The sequence below is a fragment of the Chelonia mydas genome, chromosome 12 (assembly GCF_015237465.2).
Source record: "Chelonia mydas isolate rCheMyd1 chromosome 12, rCheMyd1.pri.v2, whole genome shotgun sequence".
Classification (NCBI taxonomy): Eukaryota; Metazoa; Chordata; order Testudines; family Cheloniidae; genus Chelonia; species Chelonia mydas.
The window spans coordinates 14,524,005-14,548,273 of NC_051252.2; the positions used below are offsets into that span (position 1 = coordinate 14,524,005).

A 24,269-nucleotide genomic window follows, 5' to 3' on the forward strand; every position below is an offset into this window, starting at 1 on the left:
TGCAGAACTCCAGGAGCTGGGTCTTTGAGAAGAACACCAATAAGACTTGCAATAAAACAACAAAATTTGACAACCCTGGTAACCAGAGAAAAACTTCAGTTGTTAATTCTAGTAAGTTCTTTGGTGGTCAATTAATTTGGTTATTGAACACTAATGCTCTGATGGTTAATAATAGTTTTGGGATAACCACAGGAAGCAATGAATTTTTCTTACTCTGAAACAAAAGTAATAGGGCATTGCTAACCATGCATATCTGAAGAACGTTACTACTCTATAAAATGAATTTCATGAAATTGAAGTATTGGCGTTTGCACTGTTGCACTATTAGAATTTTGAAAACTCATTTGAACATAAAATGCATTGTGCATATGATTATGCAATTTATATTCCTATCACCTTTATTAGAAAAAGCTGCAGTGGACTTAGAGAAACACTAGATGACACCAGTGTTCGATACTTTTGCACATGAGAGCATTTATATGGAAGTAAATAAAGTGTCTTGGGGTTTTCTGTAAATTAGCTCTGTTGTCAACCACTTCTGAGAACTGTAGTTTACTTGTATCTCTCTCGTCTTGATTGTAATCTCAAATAGAGTGTTATGGTACTTATAGAATATACTTTTATATTTTATTATTGCCATTATTTAAAGTGACTTAAATAATTAAAAACACCTACCTGGGACACATTTTCAGAGGATAAACGCACCAAGCTTTCTGTACATGCAAGTTTTAGGCTCCAGTATGTAAGTACTGGCCTAACTCTTATTGAATTCTGACACTGACTTCAGTGGGATTGCTCACATCCGTGAGCATGAATTTATCTAATTTTAAGTGCTTTGCTGTATCAGGAGCAGAGGTATCATATTTTTTGTGCATTCCTAGTTTGAATGCACAAAAGAAGTCTTTTGCACAGACCTATGGGTTTTTTTCACATACAAAACAGTTGGCATGTCAAATTGCACTGGTATTTTTAGAGGCCAGGTTGATGTTTGTAAATTTGCTCTGTAGGATCAGCTGAGTCTAAAATAAATTAAAAAAACTTCTCAGGTGAAGAGATCTAAAATAGATCCTCTGGGAGTCTCGTTGGATCCAGGTCACTGTATTTGGTTCAGGACACAGGTCTGACTTGTGAAATAAAGGCAAGGCATTTGTCCTTCAGTGACTTGGATGTAGATGTGATTAGATGAGTTTAAAGTCAAGGGGCAGGTTGGAACATGCCACAAAGTCTTTTATAAAATTTTTCATAGATAAATGAATCTTCAATTAAATTATTTAGTAAATTTTAGCAAGTCAAAACATAAAGGAAAAAAAAAGACTAATTTCCATTCTTAATTCTAAGGCCTTGATCAAAAATCTTTTCAAAATGAAATTTAAACAGTTTTCCTCTTATTAAGCAAACATCCAAGACTCTAGGGATTAAATGGATGAAATAACAATGGCTTACCACAACACAATGGTCCTCCCTACTTTTTGTAAGTCTGTTTAAGTAATTCAGTATTAAATGCCAATTTAGGTGCCAATCCTATTCCCACTAATGGAAGGACTTTCACTGACTCGGCACACAGAGTTTTGGTATTTCCTCATCAGTGGCATCAGAACAACTGCTGCATGTGTAAGGTTGGATTCGCAAAAGTGCTCCGATTGGAGGCAATAGTAAAATGACTTCCGCAGGAGCAGAGAGAGGCCTTTGCTGAGAGTTCTTTAAAAATCCCACATCTACTGTTGTATTGGAGAGGGCATCCTATCCAGGAATCTCATAAAGAAAGAAACTTTGCAAAAGTGGCATATGTTACTGTGAAGTAAAATAGCTTCTCTTAATTATTGAAATACAGGGGGTGGGGGGGGGGGAAGAGAAATAAACACCTAATATGCAATTAGATTTTATTTTAATCCTAGACTTGTTGAAGGAGAATCTCATGGAGATAAAAGCACAGATATTGTGTAAAAAAGAGCTGAAATGTTGTTTAGTCAATGATGAGTTCACTTGAAGCTGAAGCAAGCTGTGGTGCAGTATGCATAGAAAGAATGCAACTTGATCTGAACAGGGTTTGGACTAGGAATGTAATAAATTGTTAGTGCTGGACTTTTGTATTCATTTAAGCTAATATAGAGTGTCTCATTTCTAAGAAGTAAATCACAATGGCATCGGTACTTTATTTTCCATCTTGTATATAAGTAAACTGCAGGATCAACTGGGAGGTTGAATCAATCTGCTATTTATTACCTTGAAATGTGACACCCTATTTTAAGTGCCTTATTCCCTTATGATTTAGGCTGAGTACTGCATTATGTCCAAACAATATAGAAACCAGCTCTACTGTTAGTGGATTTTTCACTTTAGTCTTGATGGATTTACATTACAAACTTTCAGTGCATCGATATGTTATTACACACAATGGAATTTGAAACAGACTGATGTAAAGAAAGCAGGAAAGGTAATTTAGAATATATTTGTTTTGCCTGGTGTAGAATATATCAATATATCTACAGTTTCCTTTTCTAGGTTTTTATTTAAATATATGTGAATAGACATGCTATTGATCAATTATTTGTTTTTTGTGTTTGAAGCAGTTTAACATTTTATAGGAAAACATTGGCTAAAGTAGTTGCAGCTTGATGAACGTAGGGTGTTCCAATCACTTTACCTATTCATCTATTGCATTTTTAATACAACTTCTTTCTCTAACTTATATCTTTCAAATATGATGCTTTAACACAATGTTAAGAACTCTTACTAGCAGAGGCTAAAAGATTCAAGGTATGTTATGAATCAACACTTTCCCTGCATTGCAACATGATATCCCAGGGCAACACACTATAAAATGGTGTTATCTAGTAACATTAACTCCTGTCATTGGCCTTCATCTCATTTAAACTGAGTTCTTAGGTTTCAAAATATTTAGCATTCTCATATCAACAGACTGTTATGAGAATTATATGACAGTGACCCAAATGAAGAAAAGTTACAAAAAATCCCAGAGATCTAGTTTAATGAAATGGCAGCAAAGAATGTAGAAATGGTGGTGGAAAGACTAATCATCCTAAATTCAAAACCACTATAAATAGAAATTAAAATAAAAAATCTGAAAGGAATCATAGAATATCAGGGTTGGAAGGGACCTCAGGAGATCATCTAGTCAACCCCCTGCTCAAAGCAGGACCAGTCCCCACTTTTTGCCCCAGATCCCTAAATGGCCCCCTCAAGGATTGAACTTACAACCCTGGGATTAGCAGGCTAATGCTCAAAGCACTAAACTATCCCTCCCCGCTTAGAGGGATTTTGGTTTCCTGGCAGCTTATATCTGCCTTGCTGGGAGTAAAGTTTATGGCCCTCTCTAACTCATTTTACATCTTTATTCTGATTTTCCATTGACAAATTCTAGTTTAATTCTATCAACTCCACAATCCTAGCTGAAAAAAACAAAACTGATCAGTTGTACCTTATGGAGCTCTTCATCAAGGTATTTTTCTCAAACTGGTCAGGCCAAAGAAAAAGATGTAAAGATTTTTCCCTGAAAATAGAACGCTGGACTCCAGTTCCCAAAGTTAATGTTTTAGGCCCTGATTGAGTGTACCCATTATGCTTAGCTTTAAGCATGTGAGTAGTCCCAGTGAAGCACCTTACAGAACTTGGTCCTTAGAACCTAATACATCTTAAATCAATGGGATTTTGCCATTGATAGCAGTGCAAGCAGGATCAATCACTGAGTCTCTCCAAAGTAAGCTTAATTTTTAAGCAGAACAAAATATTGTGCTACAAGCATAAGGTACTTTTATTCAGATTGACATAAAATGTACATAAATCTGGTCTTGACGTACCATGCTGAAAAAGTCCTTAAAACATATTGTCAGAACTCCTATATAACTATGAATCTTTTAAAACACTAACACTTATTTAAAACACCTGATATGTTGGGAGTATATATGAAAATATATTGGCACCAGGATAAAATAAAATAAGGTTATATTTTCATTTTTGTTCTGTCTGCTTGAAAAGAGACTGCAAGAATAAATGTGATTCTTTTAAGTTCCAAGGAAAACCTTTATTTCTGGGCTAGTTCTTATAGCTCTTACTCTGTAACTTAGATGACTGGAACTGAGAAGACAGTTTTACATTTAAAATAATAAACCCAGAGAGGAGATGAATGACATATGCAGTCCCAAATTCATACAGATATTTAACAGTTCAGAAATAAAAATATATATGCAAAAATAAATCTGCTCTCCATTTTATATTACAACTGACCACAATTAATTAAAATATTAATGCACAGGTGGAGCAGCCAAAGAAATTAGGTTGCATTTGGATGCTTATAAAATCATAAAAATATCTTGCTTATTTATCTGGTGCTTCGATGTTATCGTATGCTTTGACAAGCACACACAATTTCCCCCCTCCCCATCTCCATCCCCTGATTTTATTACAGGCACACTGTATGTTCTACTATAAAGAGGGGAAAAGCATATGGCCTCCTGTTTGAACTTCTGTAATTAATCCTTCCAAATACTATTTCCTTGGAAAGTTATTTTTAATTTTATTACAGTCTGTTCTTGTATTCTCCCACACAATCACTTGGGCAACATTTGTATCGATGAAAACAACATAAAGCAGCTCTTAACTAAGAGGAGACTGCTGTTTTACACAACATGTAAATGATTAAGTGATAGATTTTTATTACTGTTTGTGTGCAGGGTACACTACAACATTTCAGCGTTAAAAACAGAAAACCGTCTGTGCAGTCCTGCAGGACATATTTAGGGTTGTGTTTGCTGTTAAATTTGGATGATTCATTCTTTAGAAAGCTTTTTTAATGCTCATTATTCCTTGAGAGAAATATTGATATTCTTGTGGGTATGATGTGGGTCCTTGGAGTCATGCACGGAAAATTCTGTCAACTGGAGGCAAGATCCACAGATGTGCTCAATGGAGAAGTTGTATTAGGAGAGAGTTAGTATTTGGTGAACCACTAATAAATGGTAAAATACCATGCTAGTCAACTCTCTGCAACGGAAACCTCTGTCAGTCCTTCCTCATACACTACCTCTTATGCTGAGCTCCACCTGTGAGTGTTAAGCCTGGCTCTCCGCTCATTGGCAAGGTATAGAATAAGTGATTAGCATGGAAGTAACTATGCAAATGAGAAGATAGTATGTTAGTATGACAGTGGCAAAGATAAGGTCTGCAGTAAACTGCTGAGTATGCCTAGATATTTTCCAGAAGCCCAAGCAAACGCAGATAGAACTGAGGGCTTTGGAATTTATTAAAAGTGTTCTTTCTCTTTCCCGATCAGCCTGACTCCGGTCCTGAGCACTAGCAAAACATTACACGCTAAAAAATGAAATGGAAACACACTGAAATACAGTAGTATCTATTTTTGAGATTTCACTCAAATGGCAGGATGGGAAAATGGAGGAGAAATTTTATCCCGTTTGGCCCTTAAGGAGGTGGAACTTTATTAAACCCTATGTCTGAGGACATCTTACAATAAAATTTGCCCTTCAAAGTCTTACAAAATTCCTGAACCAGTGTATTAGATGGTCTCTTCCAATCTCCATCCAGGCCCACTTCTCACATGGCTAAATGAAAAAGACCTTTACTGTAGTGGTAGTTGTCGGGGGTGCTTGCTGTTTCATATGAAGGATACAATTTTAGGTTGCCTCTCAGTTAAGGACTGTACCACCATGGAATAATTTTGCATACAATAGTGGAAATGGACATTAGATGGGTCTCATCTAGTTAATGATTTATGATAGGAAGAATACCTTGAAAAAACTATTTGATACCTTTTCATGTCCATGTATCCTAGGGAGATCATCTTCTTGTCCAAGTATTTGCTCATTACTTTCAGTTCTGCCTTTTACAGTTGCACACACACTTCCGCTGTGAAGATGATAACGGCATATTGGCTATCTAAGCAGACAACATGAGCTTGATTTTTCATTGGTGCCAAACACCCACAATTCCTGTTGATTCACTTGGAGTTGTAGGTGCGTAGCACCTTCTGAAGATCAAGCTCCATATATCCCATATTGGAGTGTCTGGCAAGATGGGAGTAATTGTTCTCTGAATGGTAGCATTTGGTGTTACAAGGGCCAAAAGCAGTAGTTGAAACCGAGCATAATGCTTTATGGTTAAAGGAAGGGTGTGCTCAGACATTTACTATATCTGGCAGCTTCCCCAGCACTTCCTGCTGATTCTCTCATATGAAATGTTGCTCTATGAAGACCAAAGATGTTATCAGTGGTATGGAAAGATGATGGCTCTACAGATGGTTGTGTAACATTTGTTGGATATTCACTTCTTTTATCATTTTTTCAAATTGGCATTTTTTTCTCATTATTTGCAGAATTCTGTTTATGGCCAATTCAGTACAGTTTTGACTAGCATTTGTGGTGTCTTTTCTGTCTGAGTCCTCCACATTTATCGGTTGGGCATTTGGCAAGTGTCAAGTAAATCATGACTGTGACGGTGACTGTATACCATTTAGTAAACACACACAACACATCAAAAAGAAATCTCCCTAATGAGCTATTCCTCTAGGAACTTGAATTGGGGGTCATATTACAGTATCTGAGATCCTCATAGTCTTAAATGCATTTAACCTGTCACTTCCTCTGTGAGATAGGGAAATACTATTATTCCTATTTTATATATGGGTAACTGACGCACGGAGAGGCTAAGTGCCTTACCCAATGTCACACAGGAAGTCTATGCTGAGGGCAGGTTTTGAACCCAGGTCTCCCAAGTCCCCACTGCTGTTTTAACCACTAGACTATTTTTCCTCTCTGATAAGGATAAAGGGAGTGTGGGTCAACTTCTCAAAAGTTCCTAAGTCACATTGAACATGCAGTGGCACGTAAGGCTCTTTTGAAAATGGGACTTAGATTCCTAAGTCATTTTTTAAAGATTTTACTCTATATAGTTTATAACCCCCTGCAAAATTATCAGTGAGGCAATATTTATGTTTCTGTGACAGAAAGAGAGAGATCCCTGATAGGAGATTCTCAGCTCTTGTAGTGGTAGAGCATCACATCCCAGACTTAAATGGTGAGAGTTGTGTTTAGAATTTGAGAGCTCTAGAAGATATACTGTGTCCAATTCTTCTCCTTAACAATGTGGACACTTGCTTATTTGAAGGTCTTTTTTTTGCAGTAACCATATTATTCTTGGTTACAACTATGCCCTGTGCTATGTGCACAGTGAAAACAGGACATTCTTATCATTCGCTTGGTGAAAGAGCAAAAATTTACCCATTGACCAAGAGAAAAAGCAGTGTTAGTCAGCAAAAATTGCTATCTAACTATTTTGTCGCTGTTTGCTGTGGAGGATCTGTACAATGTGAAATCTTTTGAAGGATGACTTGAGCTTTAGGGAGCAAGAGGGTTTAGCAGCATTGACTGAAGATGGCCCAGAAAGGCTGCCCATGCCTCTGTAAGAGCAACTACTGAATATCTTTGGGAGAACATAGAATCACAGAAATGAAGGACTGGAAGGGACCTCTAAATATTACCTAGACCAGTGGTGGGCAACCTGTGGCCCGCGGGCCATATGCGGCCCATCAGGGTAATCTGCGGGCTGGGAGACATTTTTCTGACTTTGACTGTCCGCAGGAATGGCCGCCCGCAGCTCCCAGTGGCTGCGGTTTGCCATTCCCGGCCAATAGGAGCTGCAGCAAGTGGTGGCCAGCACGTCCCTGCGGCCTGCCGCTTCCTGCAGCTCCCATTGGCTGGGAACGGCAAACTGCGGCCACTGGGAGCTTCAGGGGGCCGTGCATGCGGATGGTCAACATCAGCAAATGTCTCGTGGGTGGCAATCAGATTACCCTGATGGGCTGCATGTAGCCCGTGGGCTGCAGGTTGCCCACCACTGACCTAGACCATCCCCCCGCCCTGAGGCAGAACTAGTAAACCTAGACCATCCCTGGCAGGTGTTTGTACAAACTGTTATTAAAAACCTCCAATGAGTGGGATTCCATAACCTCCCTTAGTAATCTATTATAGTACTTAACTATCCTTATTGTTAGAAAGTTTTCCCTAATATCTAACCTAAGTCTCCCTTACTCCAGGTTAAGCTAAATATTTTTTGTTCTACATTCAGTGGACATGGAGAATAATCAATCACCATCCTCTTTTTAACAGCCCTTAACATATGTTAAGATGTTACAGGTTCCCCCTCAGTCTTTTGTCAAAATTAAACATGACCCGTATTTTTAATCTTTCCCCATAAGTCAGGTTTTCTAAACCATTTATAATTTTTGTTGCTCTCCTCTGGACTCTTTCTGATTTATTTCTTAAAGTGTGGCATCCAAAACATGTATGTTAGTTAGGCACCTTTTATGGTCCGGTCTTGTGCACAGAATCAGACCCCAACATATTTGTGCGAATATGAATGGTTTTTCACTTCTTATAGAAGTAATGCTTTAGGGTTACCTGTTTTTTTTATACATACGTGAAAATAGTATTAACATACAATTTACCTTCAGAAAAGCATTCATTAGCATTAGTCTTCCCATTATGTCCTAGGCACAGGTATGTGATTGACTCCTCCAGGGGGATTTCAGAAGAAATGTAGCCATTTCTTAACAAAATAAAGCACATAATACAGATAGAGAATTTCAAGCAGGCAAAAATCACAGCAATTATCCATCATCTGCTACAAGGTATTGTCTTGTTCTAGTTTTCAGGAGTCCTTCCCTCAAAATTGCCATTCAAGTTTAACAAGCTGTTCCTGCTTTAACAAACTTGGTTAGGGTGACCTCTTCGTAGTCTGCAATGACTAGTGGTGCATCTAATGCAGGTTTTAGCATCTCTTTCTTCAAGGGCAGTTCCAGGAGGCGGATTTCCACCTCTTCTTTCAGTGGTTGCTCCAGATAAAGTTTCTTTCCTCCTTGATATAGCTAGTTAACACACAAGTGATTTTCATCCAGCAAATAATAATAAAGAATCTTCACCAGTTAGCCGCACATCTTTCTTCTGGTGCTATGACCTCTGCAGAATTTACAGGAGGGGGAAATTCAGTCATGTAGTTTCAAGTCTTCATGAGCTAAATATGGCCCTCATTCTTAGGATTCAACAAGAAGATTTTATCTAAGAGCAGGAATGGAAGACAACTCTCCTTAACAGAATATTTTAGCTGTGCTATCTCACACACAAAATATCATCTGCCTACATCATCTGCCTACAGACTACATGATGAACCTGGCTCTAGTTACAAGCAGCGGGAGGCTTTACCTTTAGTAGGTGAGGCACTACAACATAACATTCCTTTTTCATGCTTTTCATGCAAAACCTTTTTTGATGTTTTCACATGATGTATAGAACGTGCAGAATTTATGAAAGAAGCAATTAAGTGGGTGGCACCTGTGAATCAGGATGATATTTAAAAGTATGCTCATTTACTTCAGTGCTACTATAATTATTCTGAGCACCCCCTCCCCCAAGCCCTTAAAATATAGATAGAAAATGTTCTTTTTTCTTCAGTAGTCCCCTGTCCTTTGTTCCTAATACTGACCTCTTTTTTCCCCACTGAGCTGGCATTAGTGAAGCACCATGAATTGAACTGACTCATGTAGTCTGAGACTTCCAGGTAGTGTAGCTGGCTGGCACTTTCTTATCTTTCAGTGTTGGTTCTTTAATATGCTTAGCCCAGAGCAGACTAGTTATTAAGATCTTAGAGGGACTCTCAAATGTGTTTAATAGCAGAAACAATTTCAGTGGATAGAGTAGTGTTCTCTCACAGCAGAGGAGAAACCAGACTCTGTTATACTGAATGCAAAGGCGTTATTCTTTATTAAAGCTTCTGGACACAGACAGAACACTGGCGTTCTTTCTGCCTTTCTATCTTCCAGCCCAGCTATTGTAGTCTTGTTCCCTAAGTCCTAATTTGGACCAAACAGGCATGAAATGTGCTGCTGACGTTTAGAGAGAGTAATTTTCAGTTGGCACTAGGGAAACAGTGCTTAATTTCATTAATATAAATTAATCACAAATGGAGAATGTTGTTTGGAAAGCAAAATATGTTTCTTTTAATGATTTCATATTAAAATGTTAAGTACAGTTTGCAGGGCTCAACCCAGTGCAGTAGAAGCTAAAGAAAGCATGTATTGTAAAGTAAAACATATCAGTTTTAAAAAAAAAAAGCTTACTTGCTCACAAATGAATCATTTGGCAGTTATTTAATCATCTTCTAAACTCCCACCCTGCTGAAAGGTCTATCAGAATACTTTATCTGCATGCCAAACGGCTGGCTCTCACTTAGCCACTGAGAGCTGGAAGACCAGTGGCCAATTTACTATGTTAGATTTGCTCTTTACAGGGAGTTACTTTACAAGCTGGTTGGTATTAGAAGGAATTTTGTTCTTGGTTCTTTAATACCTTATTTCTGTAGCAAGTGAAGGCTTCAAGCATAAGGAGGTTTGAATACCAGAAAACCTTTTAGTACAATAGCAGTCACATGGCCAAGGGTCACTCAGGAACTGAAGTGTCATTTACTCTTGCTGTAAACAAAGGCCAAATCTTCTTGGTCTTGGCAAAGCCTGAGAAAATGAGCTTTGTACAAGGCAATTTTGAAGGGATTGGAAGGATGACCATGAAGCAATCAGGCAGCAGCTGCCTGGTCACTCTGCCCTGCCTGCCCCCCCCCCCCCCCCCCCCATCTGGTTTTGTCTGGTGCAGAGTCATTTGTAAACTGATCAAACCCCTGCATATTAATACACACTGGGCTCCAAATGGTTCCATACTCTAAAGCCTGAGGGATGTATAGAACTGCCCCACCCACACGAATACATATTGGAGCTACACCCGGTCCTCTGACTCCTGCATCCCATGCACCTGAGTTGAGGGTGGCAGTATATTCCCTCAAAAGCAGGAGTGCTGGAACAATTTGTATAGTGGAGGTGCTGACAGACATTGAACCAAACTGCCAACCCTGTATTTGGTGGAAACCACCTCAAGCCAGGAGGTGCTGCAGCACCCCTAGTTCCAGCTCTTATGCTCAAAAGTAGATAATGGTGGAAAGAATATAACCTGTTTGGTTAAAGAAATATTCATTGTTTGGGTGAAAGGCTGATAAATGGACACTGCTGTGTCTAAATTATGCTGTGTTCAGTATTCACCTATTGCTATGGTTAAATATGCAAAAGCGTAGAGTATTTAATGAAAATTCAGTTCAGGTTGGCTTATAAGCATGGGAGGTTTTTAATATTAATGTCTTTATTTTTTTTCTGCAGAATGCCAAACTGCTTCTTGACATGTAAAACACAGAATCAATCCACATATCCCTGTGACCTTAACTTTAATGCCATTTACATACTTTGAAAATAAAGGCAGCTTTATAACTCTGCCAGCGTTTGGACAAAAGAGTTTTATCTCATCGTGTTCTGTGGCTGAGAGTCTTATTGCTCTAGGAGTTAAGACATGCCAAAAGTAAAATGACATATTTTTTTTAAAAAATACTTGCATGTATCTATTTACTTTATTACTCAGACTGGCCATGATCTTGCAATTGGATTTGCGTGGCTGGACCCCGGACACATGCAAATCCCCTGGTGAAATCACTGTGGCTGTGCATGGGGACGGGGGCTGCCTGCAATGATCCGATTGCAGTGTTGGGGCCACAGTTTTCATTGCATAGGAAATGGGAACTGTCAAGGTTCCTTCCCCACTCTGAACTCTAGAGTACAGATGTGGGAACCTGCATGAAAACCTCCTAAGCTTACTTTTACCAGCTTAGGTTAAAACTTCCCCAAGGTACAAATTAATTTTGCCCTTTGCCCTTGGATTTCCACTGCCACCACCAAACTGTATCTGGGTTTACTGGGAAATGTAGTTTGGACATGTCTTTCCCCCCAAAATCCTCCCAACCCTTGCACCCCACTTCCTGGGGAAGGTTTGGTAAAAATTCTCACCAATTTGCATAGGTGACCACAGACCCAAACCCTTGGATCTTAGAAAATGAAAAAGCATTCAGTTTTCTTACAAGAAGACTTTTAATAGAAGTAAAGGAATAACCTCTGTAAAATCAGGATGGTAGATACCTTACAGGGTAATTAGATTCAAAACATAGAGAATCCCTTTAGGCAAAACCTTAAGTTACAAAAAAGACACACAGACAGGAATAGTCATTCTATTCAGCACAGTTCTTTTCTCAGCCATTTAAAGAAATCATAATCTAACACATACCTAGCTAGATTACTTACTAAAAGTTCTAAGACTCCATTCCTGTTCTGTCCCCGGCAAAAGCAGCATACAGACAGACACAGACCCTTTGTTTTTCTCCCTCCTCCCAGCTTTTGAAAGTATCTTGTCTCCTCATTGGTCATTTTGGTCAGGTGCCAGCGAGGTTACCTTTAGCTTCTTAACCCTTTACAGGTGAGAGGATTTTTCCTCTGGCCAGGAGGGATTTTAAAGGGGTTTACCCTTCTCTTTATATTTATGATAGGAACATTGTGGTGCTTAATTATATTTAAATAGTTCACAATACATCATTCATTATTGGGGAATGTTGAAAGTATGCTGGGGTCTATAAAGGAATTGGCCCCCTTATGTTTGTGTTCAGTGTGCCAGTTCTTGGATTGCGCCAGCCTAAAATGACATGAACAGCAGTAAACTGTATTTTACCTTTTATAAATGACACCACCTTTGAAACTATCAATTGTATTTACCTGATGAAATACTTCAACACAAAGAGAGCCATCTCCAGGCTACCTTCTGTTCTCACATACAATAATTGTACTATCCTGAATACTGGATTAGTGTCGGTACTAGTCTGAGTGGTTTTTTGGCCTTGCTGTCCTTTAGAAATTTTCTTTTTAATTTCTTTTCTTTCCTGAGGATCATATGGCTCTAAAATGATAAAAGTTGTAAATATATAATCTGCTGCACCATTCCTACTAGCTATATATATATATTAATCATACCTGCCACTTGTAAATAAAAAGATGGATAATAAATAGCTCAAATACATTTAACAATCTGAGATGTCCTATTAGATGCCCCTTTTTTAATCACAATCTTCTTCAATTGTGAACACGTACGTAGGGTAGGTAAGAGCCGCTCTCTGTTACATCTACAGTCTCTACCACTGATAAGATACAAAACTAATTACACTCAAAGGTCCTGGGAATGTCATTTAAACTGGTCACTTGTTTTTAGCTCTGTGGATACTGAAGCAGAAGGACTCTTACATAAGACTCAAAATGCTAAACACGGTGTTTAGTTATACATGAGAATCATTCAGAGAAAATCTCAGGTGACAAGGGAAGATGCTTCAGAGCATTAATCCCAATATAGTAACATGCCATATACCGACACACATATCCAAGCTTAAGTAATTAAATCTCTTTTGAAGACACGCTATGATAAGGAGTAAGTGTCCTGAGCAGATTAAATTTTTTTTCTCATACCACAGTTCAGCAGTGATCATTTGAAAGCTTGTCTCTCTCTTTCTCTCTCTCTTCTCTTATTATAAGACCCCTGGGGATTTCCTTCCACATTTATAGTACAGTGGCCACAAACAGCAGATACTGTATTCCCTAGTCTGTTAAATGCAAATTTAGAGTCTCCCATTATTTGTATGCCACATTATTGCAGTTATTTAATCTTGTTATCTTATTTTCCTCTGAGTACATCCAGCTCCTATAGAATGGCAGTCTAAATATACCCTCATTTAAACAATAGTATCCTATTCCCTGGATCAAAATCTTCAGTTAAAAGAAATTATCATTGAAACTGTCAAACTCAAAGGCTTTTCTGTTTGACAGGTAGGAGGGTTTTTATCAGTCACGTGTTTAAAATAATTGTATGGAATTTATACTCTTCACTTTTACACTAGTTTTATACTGGTGGATTTGTAGACTGTAAGGGCAGGTCTACACTACACACTAGCATCGGCACAGCTGTGCTGCTGTAGCTCGTCTTGGAAGACATTCTCCCACCAACATAGCGCTGCCTACACAGGGAGTTAAGATCGGTATAACTATATGCATAGAGAGTGGGAATTTTTCACACCCCTGAGAGACGTAGATTATCGAAGTAAGTGTGTAGGGTAGACCTGGCCTAAGACAGAGAAGAATCACTGATGAGGCAGTGTCTCTGTTGTCCTAGACTGCATGATACAGGTCAGGTGATCAGTTGTGCTGGGCATTCAGTAGCTCCTATTGAGAACTTGTGTTTATGCACCAACAATGCCAGTTGAAGATAGCCAAGCTAACACCTCAAACACAAGAGTTGGAGAGGAGATGTTAGCTATGCTAACTGACTTTGTCATTGTACATAGTGGCTTTCCCTCCCTTGTCCACAGAATAATACATTATTATTATTTTTAAAGAGGATATTTAGGCCCAAATTCAGGCAACATTTTTACACACACACACACACACACACACACACACGAGTTATGCACCAAAATTCCTTTAACATTTAGCTTTGCTTTACTGTGTCTCCTATTTAGAGATGGACAAGTCCTGAAATACCCCAGTTGAATGCTGTTAATAGAAGCCTAGGTTGTACCAAGCCCTTACTGGGTGTTTAGGAGAATAGGAAGAGTAAGGTTTCCCTTCCTCTTAAGCAGACCTTGGTCACACGTTTTTAGCTGTGCTAATGTTTGCTTTCCATCTCCACAGAAGCAAATGGGGAGGGAATAGGCAGAGCCATGGCTCCTGCCCTGTACTCTCTGGCCAGAGTAACTGGCTGGACACATGAGGAGGAAGCATGCTTCACCTCTTAAAGGAATGTCACAAATTATTCTGCCAACCCTCCCAGCACCATCAGTGGGAACTGTGCTTCTGTAAGGTGCAATGAAGGGAAATTGCTCCTTGTGCTCACCTTTGGCTTGTGTGCCCATGTATCACATCTTCTTATAGGCTCCGTTGAAAAGGATGATCTAGTTCAGAAGTGGCTGGAGCTTGCTTGGTTGTTCCTGCCCCAACCTGGACTGATGTGCAAAGGCCTAAGTTACTGTGTTGTACAGACTAATGTATGACATGATTAATGCTGCTTTATGTTGTACAGGATAGGTCACGTCTCTCTGCTGGCTGAGCTAGTTTTAGCTCACCAGGGGAAGAGTCCAGTCATTTGTAGCTTAATGTCAATTTTCTTTCTAATGCTCCATTTGTTATGCTGGTTATTGTGGTGTTACTGTAAATATATTTAAATTTATGTTTGTTAATTTTTAGCTCGACTTATGACTTTGACACAGAAACAATGTGTTATCTCAGCATTCTGTTATTTCTGGTAAGTACTGTGGCTGTTCCATAGAGAGAGAAATAGGTGGTGGAGATAATTACCTGGGAAGTTAGTTAGATGGTGCTAGAGTATGCTGTACTAATATTTCTGTTTAAAATATGAAATTCTCTTGTTGCTGTACGGTTCTGGGATAAAGACTAGTCAGCTATATGGTGGTGGTTTTGAATGTTCTAATTACAGCCTATAACTAGCAGTGGATGAGGTGAATGAATACCCTGAGTTTCGGCTAACCTCAGTCCCCACAGTTGATTTCTAATATGATTTATTGAATCTGAAGAAGTCTCATAGACAGTACGATTTGTCGTAGACAATGAAATGGCAGTATGAGTGGAACTGCTTCAGTTCAATGGTCAAACAGCCACGTAGAAGGAAAATATTGAGGGCAGCCACAACCCAGGTAGAAAATCACCACTCAGGGGAAGCCTAAAGCCCACCTCTAACTTTTTTCTTCCATTTTGGTAAGTCGGGTTTAGGTTTACACGTGGATGATAGAAAAAGCTCTTGATCCAAACGTCTCCTGTGTTGGTGTGTCTGGATACAGGGTACCAGCTTTGGCCCATCTTTGTTTTAAAAACAAACATACCCCAAAATTCTGGTGATATGGAAGAAACTATTTTTAACCAGTTTCTTTTTTTTATTTTTAGCTGAGATATGCCCTCTGGTTAGTAACTTGCCATGCTGCAGTGAAGCGGGGATATTACATGATAAACAAATTTTAAAAATGAGGTTTGTTTTTCGTAGCTGAACCTGCATGCCATGGCAATGGATGCACTATAAAGTGCTGAATGAGTAAATAAAATATGTCCAATTAATGCAGGTGCCGTATTAGGCTCCCACTAAGTTTAATAAAGATTAATTTTCTTCCAAATGGATGCTCTACGAAAAACAGATTTCCCCTGCACACACATTTCAAAGTTAACAAGCATAAATTAGATGGATTATTTCAAGTAGAGGAAGGTGTAGTCTGAGATAAGGACTAAAATACAAGAACTTCTGATTGCTCTTTGTATCTCTGCCACTGAGTCACTTTCAGTTAGATTGTTGCTCAGATTACTCTACTTTATACTCCTGTATGTGCTGCGATTATCTTCGTTCCCGGTAGGTAGGAGCAAGCGATGTAACTCCTCTGCTTACTCCCTCCTGCTTGCAAGTGAGCAACAATGTTTGAGGTGTGGGTGGAACCTTGGCTCCACCTCTTCCTACACGCCGGTCAGAAGACACACCTCTTGTCAGAAGACTCTGCTGGCTTTTAGACTCTTTTCAGGGAATCCTCTTGTTAAAATCAGTGATTCTGCCGCCTTGGCTTCATTGCTAAGTGTGTATCAGTTAGGTTAACGCTGAAACCGACCTAGAGAAAGGAGTCAGCAGAACAGTTAATGTGGTATGAACAGGATGAATGGTAATGGATGTATGGATATAGGCACTGGTAAAAGTTCCTATAGAGACATTTGACCTAAGAGTCTAAGTCTACATTTATTATGATTTATTTGTGAGACTGGAGGCAACCAAAATTTTGCAAATATTCCAGGAACCTATTCATAGTGATGTGGAATAAACTATTTTTTATAACCAAAGTTTTTTTTCTTTGTGTTCCCCTTTATGTTTATGTTCCTACTGTAGCTTATCATGTAATAGTGAAATTAAAAACACAAAAGCAAGTTTTTTTATAACAAGGTTTTAGCAGATATTACATTTTCATTTTTTAAAGAAAACCAAGTTAATTATTTTACTATTAAAAGTATAAATTCCAAACATTTACTGTACTTGAATGCAGCCCCGACCTATTTGGCCAAGGACCTTGTCTTCAGACTCGTATTTAAAGAGTCTGCTACAACGTTCCTCTACACAAAAGAAATGGGACTAAAGTGGGACTAAATGGGAAATGGGATTAAATGGGACTAAAAAATGAATGTGTGTATCTAACAGGATGACCCACTTTTCTTCTCTACGTAACAATACAATGAATGCTATAGCAAAGAGTTTCACAACTGAAATCGGACAATGTATTATGTGGTTTGTTTTAATACATTAAAGAAATCACTAGCATGTTAAGAAGCTTAGAGATTAAGGACGCATATCTTGAAATCCTTCTTCTTAATCTAAGATTCCTTAATCAAATATTAGAGCAGTATAAAAATGTAGGTTGCACAGTTGTCAAAGAGCCATTACAGGAAAACAACTTGTATTGTCTATTTGAACTTCCTGCTGTTGTGAAAGATAATGAGGCAATACCAGTCCTGTCCACTAGTTTCAGGAAGAATAAGCAATTACCCTATTCTGAATTAAGAAAAATATTAAATCCATTGATCCTCTTAGCAAATTCAGTAATCTGGATAACCATTGCAGATTTAATCTTTAGTTTATAAAGAGACGTTTACCCTTTATAGGTAATATACAAAGTATGACTTTACCAAATGTTTTATTTGACTTCACTGGTGAAATATGCAAGGGAAAAATGGATATTGATCTTACATAACCACAAATATTATTTTACAAAAACTAATTTTAAATCATTCTTTTGAGCAAACAGTTGAGACTTGATGCAAACCATTTCGTAGGGTTCTTTGTGATTTTTTGGGGATGAGCAGTTTGTTTTTAAGGAACTCTGTATACGGTCCAAAAAGTCTTTTAACCGTTAAAATATGAGAAAGTAAGCTCCACTTTTTTGTGACACGTAATTCTGGTTCATTTGAACAGAAATAAAGAGCTATTCATCTTGCATATCGAAAACAAAACATTTCACAGTATAAGTGATCTTTTAAAAAAAATGTAACTAATTGCAGAGCTATTTAAAAAAACATATCGTGTGCAATACATTGTATTTAACACTCAGGGTATATTGCTACAGTATAAAGTGTGCTTGATTTGCTTAATGTTAAAAAGGAAAGCCAGTAACATATGCAGAAAACTGCTGCCTTTTCCTTGGACATGATTTAAGTCTAACTTAGAAATAAATACAGCGGTCAGAATAATTACAAAATCACAACAGCCTTTGTCACAGCTATTTCCATTCTTATTTTCTAGTGCTAAAATGTGCTGTCAGATACTAGTGTCTAGTAACTGTTGGCAGATGATGATGATGATGGTAGTATGACAAGCTTTTTGGTCTTATTTAATATTTATGCATGTTGGTGCACCTGTTGAAATCACCACACATGAATTAATGCCTCTGGGTGTTGTCTGCTTTATGTAGACAAACATGGCTGCACATCTTCTTTTGGGGACTTGATAATTGAAATGGTATCATAGGATATGTGCACAATGAGCACATCACACAGCATTTACCCTGAAAGGGAGAAAAGCCGTTTATGTTCCTAATCCTGTTTCATCATTTCAAGTACTATAAGAGAAACACAATTATAGTTTGGTGAGTGACTATTTTGGAACTTAGAGTTCTCCTGAAGTTCCAGTCCAGTGTGGAAGTTTTTTCAATTTTATAAATAATCCCTTAAATAGTAGTCTCACATTTCTGATAAGGGAAGGCCCCGGAGTAGAATAAAAGCCACACTGCAAGGCAAGACACTGGTGAAGCTATATGAGGAATCTAAAAATTATTTCCTGTTGAAAATAAATTACGCACATTGGTTCAAATCCCTGTCCCAGCCCCTGTATGCTGTTCTGACCATATAAACAGACTGCATCGCATCAGGGGAGAATTCACCAGCACAGAAACCATATAGGACTGATGTAAATAGCCCTACACTGCCTCCCATGGCATAGGAGGCATGGCAGGGGCTAGTTAGGGGGAAATCAGGCACAGGAAGGGCCATGCTCACGGTGTTCAGTGCTATGAAAATTCTGAGCTACAGTAAAAAGAAAAGGAGGACTTGTGGCACCTTAGAGACTAACAAATATATTTGAGCATAAGCTTTCATGAGCTACAGCTCACTTCATCGGATGCATTCAGTGGAAAATACAGTGGGGAGATTTATATACACAGAGAACCTGAAACAATGGGTGTTACCATATACACTGTAACCAGAGTGATCAGGTAAGGTGAGCTATTACCAACAGGAGAGTCCGGGGGGGGGGGGGGGGGAACCTTTTGTAGTGATAATCAAGGTGGGCCATTTCCAGCAGTTGACAAGAACGTCTGAGGAACAGTGGGAGGTGGGGGGGGGGATAAACATGGGGAAATAGTTTTACTTTGTGTAATGACCCATCCTCTCCCAGTCTCTATTCAAGCCTAAGTTAATTGTATCCAGTTTGCAAATTAATTCCAATTCAGCAGTCTCTCGTTGGAGTCTGTTTTTGAAGTTTTTTTGTTGAAGTATTGCCACTTTTAGGTCTGTAATCGAGTGACCAAAGAGATTGAAGTGTTCTCCAACTGGTTTTTGAATGTTATAATTCTTGTTATAAGTCTGATTTGTGTCCATTTATTCTTTTACGTAGAGACTGTCCAGTTTGGCCAAGGTACATGGCAGAGGGGCATTGCTGGCACATGATGGCATATATCACATTGGTAGATGTGCAGGTGAACAAGCCTCTGATAGTGTGGCTGATGTGATTAGGCCCTATGATGGTGTTCCCTGAATAGATACGTGGACACAGTTGGCAATGGGCTTTGTTGCAAGGATAGGTTCCTGGGTTAGTGGTTCTGTTGTGTGGTGTGTGGTTGCTGGTGAGTATTTGCTTCAGGTTGGGGGGCTGTCTGTAAGCAAGGACTGGCCTGTCTCCCAAGATCTGTGAGAGTGATGGGTCGTCCTTCAGGATAGGTTGTAGATCCTTGATGATGCGTTGGAGAGTGCAGCTCTAGGCAGCTTGGGTAAGGGCTGCTCTTACTGAATACAGTATGCAGATTAGTGAGTTTGCATATGCAAAGACCAATTTGTACATACAAATGAAACATTTTCTTATTATAGACCCTGCATGTGAACATGTACTGTATATTGCTTGTAGCTTCAGGAAGCCTTTTCACCAATTAAAGATATGTTGGAAACACTTTGTTCTTCTACCTGTAGATGAAATTTATCATACTGGGGGTTGGGTGTGTGATGGACGGACACCTGCATTCTGGCTTCTTATGCTATTGCTGTAACCACTGTGCTTCATTACAACAGATGAGTGCAGTCAGATTGATTTTTGCCCCAGGTTTGAATGCCTGGGTACCAGGATGCATTCTTAGAGGAGAGCCCTCGATTTTGGAATCCACTTTCCCACATTGGTCTGACAGAATGTGTCCTACTTGGAGCAGTGTCATATTAATCTACTTTTGAATGGCATGATACTCAGGGAATGGTTGTTTAGCTTATGCTGGGGAACTGTGTTTAGGTGATGCACTAGGCATCATCTTGTCTATTTTGTTTTTAAATTATGGAAATGTACACACACACTTTGAGAGTTGCATTCTGCAAGTCTCATTGTAGATAGTTCTTTCTTTTACTTCCCATGCTGTGTTTGGTTAAAATATGGTTCCATTCTGGTTTCAACAGGATCAAAAGTACAGAAGGAGGGAAATGTTCCAATCCAGAAGTAGTTAAGGAATGAGCTGAGAAGGCTGTTTTTGTTTTGGAAAACCTTAACAGTTAGATTTTCATTTTGCAACCACTAGCCAGGTCAGGACTTCATTTTATCTGAACCACCAAAATTTGATATGGCTATGTGGATAGTCCTCTCTGTTTAGTCTAACTAAGGTGGTTTGGTTACGTAAAACCTCACCACGCAAGTTCAGATTTTGCAGATCCAGAAGCAGAGATAGTTCATATCCAAGCTACTTAAGTCTGCAAAATGCAAAAGCACAAAATCAGTTTTATCCATCTCTAATTAAATTGTAGGTAAGATGGAGGCTAATATCAGGAAAAGGTTGGGCTCTGGGAAAGAAGGCAAGCAGCTCACTGTTTCTTGAAAAAAAGAATAAAGAAGTAGAAATGGGTTAAGTTGTTCAAAAGAGTCAAAAGTCCCTTCTGTAGTGACTGTGTTTCAATATTGAGAAGTTGATGGAATTTTGTGACTCTCTGTTGGCTTCCACTACTAGGTGAAAGGGATCCAAAGATTTTTTTTTAATAGAGACTCTTCTGTAAAGAAAACAGGAAACAATAGCTACCTGTCACAGCAAGCTGATATATACCTTTGATCAGCCAAATGAATGTTGCAGGCATTTCTTATAGAAAGGAGATTGCTTATCGATCTATATCAAAATATGCATGCTAATCCCAGGCAGCAGAGAGTATTTTCAAGTGGAGTTAATAATCTGATTGCTGTCCTGTCTGGTGCAATTCACTGAACTCGGAGCTCTAATCAGTCTGGGGTCTTGCAGTCAAATGTGCTTTGCTGTTTAAATTTGGATTCGTGACATTGATTGAGGAGTCCTTCTAAAGGTGTTGACAAATCAAATTGTTTGTTCCAGTAGTGTTTTGCCAGAGATCAAGTCCAAAGTAATAAGCAGTGAATTTGTTCATTACCAGTAGGGTGAAAGGAATGATAAAATTCACCTGCATCATTATCACAGGCACAACATCAATAAAATATATGTTTTGGCTGAAGAAAATGTAGTTTTGTTTGAGCTCACTTAAGTATGTGATGAACACTAAAATACAGAACTCAGAGTTTATTAAATACTGGTTTGAAGCAAAATAATAAAATAAGTAAATTTGTTGTTTAAAAAGACAACTAAAAGAGAAGGAAAAAGAGAAAAGTAATAAAGGCAGGTGGAATTTAAAAATTTTATTTTTAGCCTGGACTAAGGATTCTTATAAATCATCTGGATCAAAAATATACGTTGGTGGGGAGAAACCCAAAAGCTTCTGTGATGGCCTTTGTCTTTGAATCACTCCTTTTGTTGTATATGTGCAATGCCCTTGCAAGAGTGTTACTTTTTTAGATATGGTTTAGTTAAAAACAGTTTTTCAGCTAAAAAAAAAAACAAACCCACATACAACATGCATTCAAAACCCAGTATTGTTGTTACTTCAAATCAGGTGCATGGACAACAGCCTTGTCTCCCCTGCAAGGTCGAATTAAGTCTTGGATTTCTCAAAGAATGTATCATATCAGTTGATATACATAGCATTAAAGTGTCTTGTTATCATTTTGGTTATTTCTCATTATTCTACCAAAGCTTTTCTTGTTAAGGCTCTTCTAATCTTTATATAGTCTGCTGAGAACACTAAGAACGTGTTTGCCTGGAATATTAGTCTTGGAGTCACTGGAAAGATTACCCACCACCCCCCCTCCGGCCCAAACACTGAATCCCACTTAAAAAGGAGAGTAGATTGTTTAAAAATGGATTCCACCTCCGTGGGGTACAACCAGTAATATGAACGTATTAAAACACTGATTAATTCAGTCATTCTGATTCTTATATCTGATGCATAGGAGCCTTGAACTGAGGTTTTTCTGTCTTCAGATGTGCAAGTCTTACTGTCATTGATTCCATTATACTGCTTTTTGTACTGAAGATGCGAAGCAGGGCAATGTTGCAAAATTAATTTACCCACAAGCAAATGGGAAGCAGGGAAGGAGTTGCGATTCTCTGAGTCACAGTTCCTTCTTTCCTGGGGCTCTTCCTGGGCAACGCAGCTAAAAGCAGAGGTGGAGACTTAAATTATCAGCCATAGTGGTTAAATAAACTTGTCTGATTGTGGGATAAGTGGAATACATGATGGCTTATGGGGTTATTCATATTTTCTTGGCACTCATTTGGGAAGTCCAGTATAACCCACATAGGGCTTCATTCTTTGGGAACAAAACAGCCAACCCAAATGTATGTCAATACACCTTTTACCCCACCACACACTATCACATGTTCTTTTGCAATGATTGTACCTATGTATTACAAAATATTGTATTAATTTAAAATGATGCATAATGGACTAGGCTGTGCCCAGTCCTGTGTGGATGTGCCAGGAGCTGTCCCGTTCATCCCTTGTGAACCTGGCCAACACACACAGTCTTTGTGCTCTTGATGTACAAAGACCAGTGGACTCTAGAACTGAAAGCAGTACTAGAAATCTCATAGGCAGAAGAGGTGAGACCAACTTGGCAGAGAGGGGAAAAATATAACCAGTGGATTTTTAAATCCTCACAAAACCACTTGAGATAGATTTTTCTCTATATCGAGATGTCAGGACTTTGAAGACTGGTATCTTGGGGCTTCCCTGGACAGGACACATCCCAGGACAAATTATCCCAGTGGAAAGTGGTGAATTTTGGTATATCCAACCTTATGCTTGTCAGTAATCCTGAAGGACTGAATATGCCTGGGATCTTTGGCTGTTTGATTTTTGATGGGGAAATATCATGTGATGGGCAGTAGGAGTGGGGGGAAAAACATTTCTCTACAAGTTACAGGGCTGGAAATAAAAGAGAGACTGAAGCTGCTCAGCGGTTTGAAATGGGTGAGATAGATAAATGTGCAGGGTGGCATGGGAAGTGGCCAGAATTGCATGGTAAAAGCAATTTATCATGTACAATTTATCACATCTGCATTTTATCAAATAGCGATGGCTAGTTGTAATTGTAAAAAAAGAAAAATTCTCATTGTGTTCGTATTGCCATTTGTATCAAGAGAGAAGTCTTGCTAGCATCTTGCATCTCACTGATCAAAAGCATTCCTGGGGCATCTCCTGAAATACCATATGCATATCCTTTCCCTAGATGTCTTATTGAGATGAAAAATCATGGCAGAAAGAAAATTCACATTTGTAGAAATTAAAACCTTTAAACCCTTTTATTTCTTACTTAGTTTATGTTCTTCTTTGCTAATAAGAAGTTCTTCAGGAATACCTCCTCCTATCATGGTTTGTGGAGACCCTCGCTTCTCAAAAAATCCTTGAGATGGAAATTCAGCAATGTCATGCAAGTTTTCTAAGGGGAAAAATCCTTCAGTGACATAAAATGCTTCTGAGGGGATGAGTGGCTTTGAAGCAGAGGCAGGGAACAATTACGAGTGGTTATTTTCTTTGTTCCATTCACTGGTGGTTCTTTCCTTTCCACACCTTCAGTCTTTCTGCACGCCTCTTTCCTCAAAGATTTCAGGACTACAGCTGGCTGAAGAAAGACATTTCAATTTCATGGCAACTTCTGAGG

General features: G+C 38.7%; 2 long non-coding RNA genes across 2 annotated transcripts in view; one reads left to right on the forward strand and one right to left on the reverse strand.

Annotated features, from left to right (window-relative positions):
- LOC119563700 overlaps window positions 1-14,896 on the reverse strand; it is a 34,488-nt gene extending 19,592 nt beyond the window's left edge. Inside the window, exon 1 of the long non-coding RNA XR_005222245.1 lies at window positions 14,823-14,896. This is a non-coding gene — a long non-coding RNA (uncharacterized LOC119563700). The remainder of the gene's footprint in view (window positions 1-14,822) is intronic.
- LOC122462565 overlaps window positions 1-24,269 on the forward strand; it is a 188,059-nt gene that overhangs the window by 147,863 nt on the left and 15,927 nt on the right. The gene's annotated exons all lie outside the window — the stretch shown is intronic.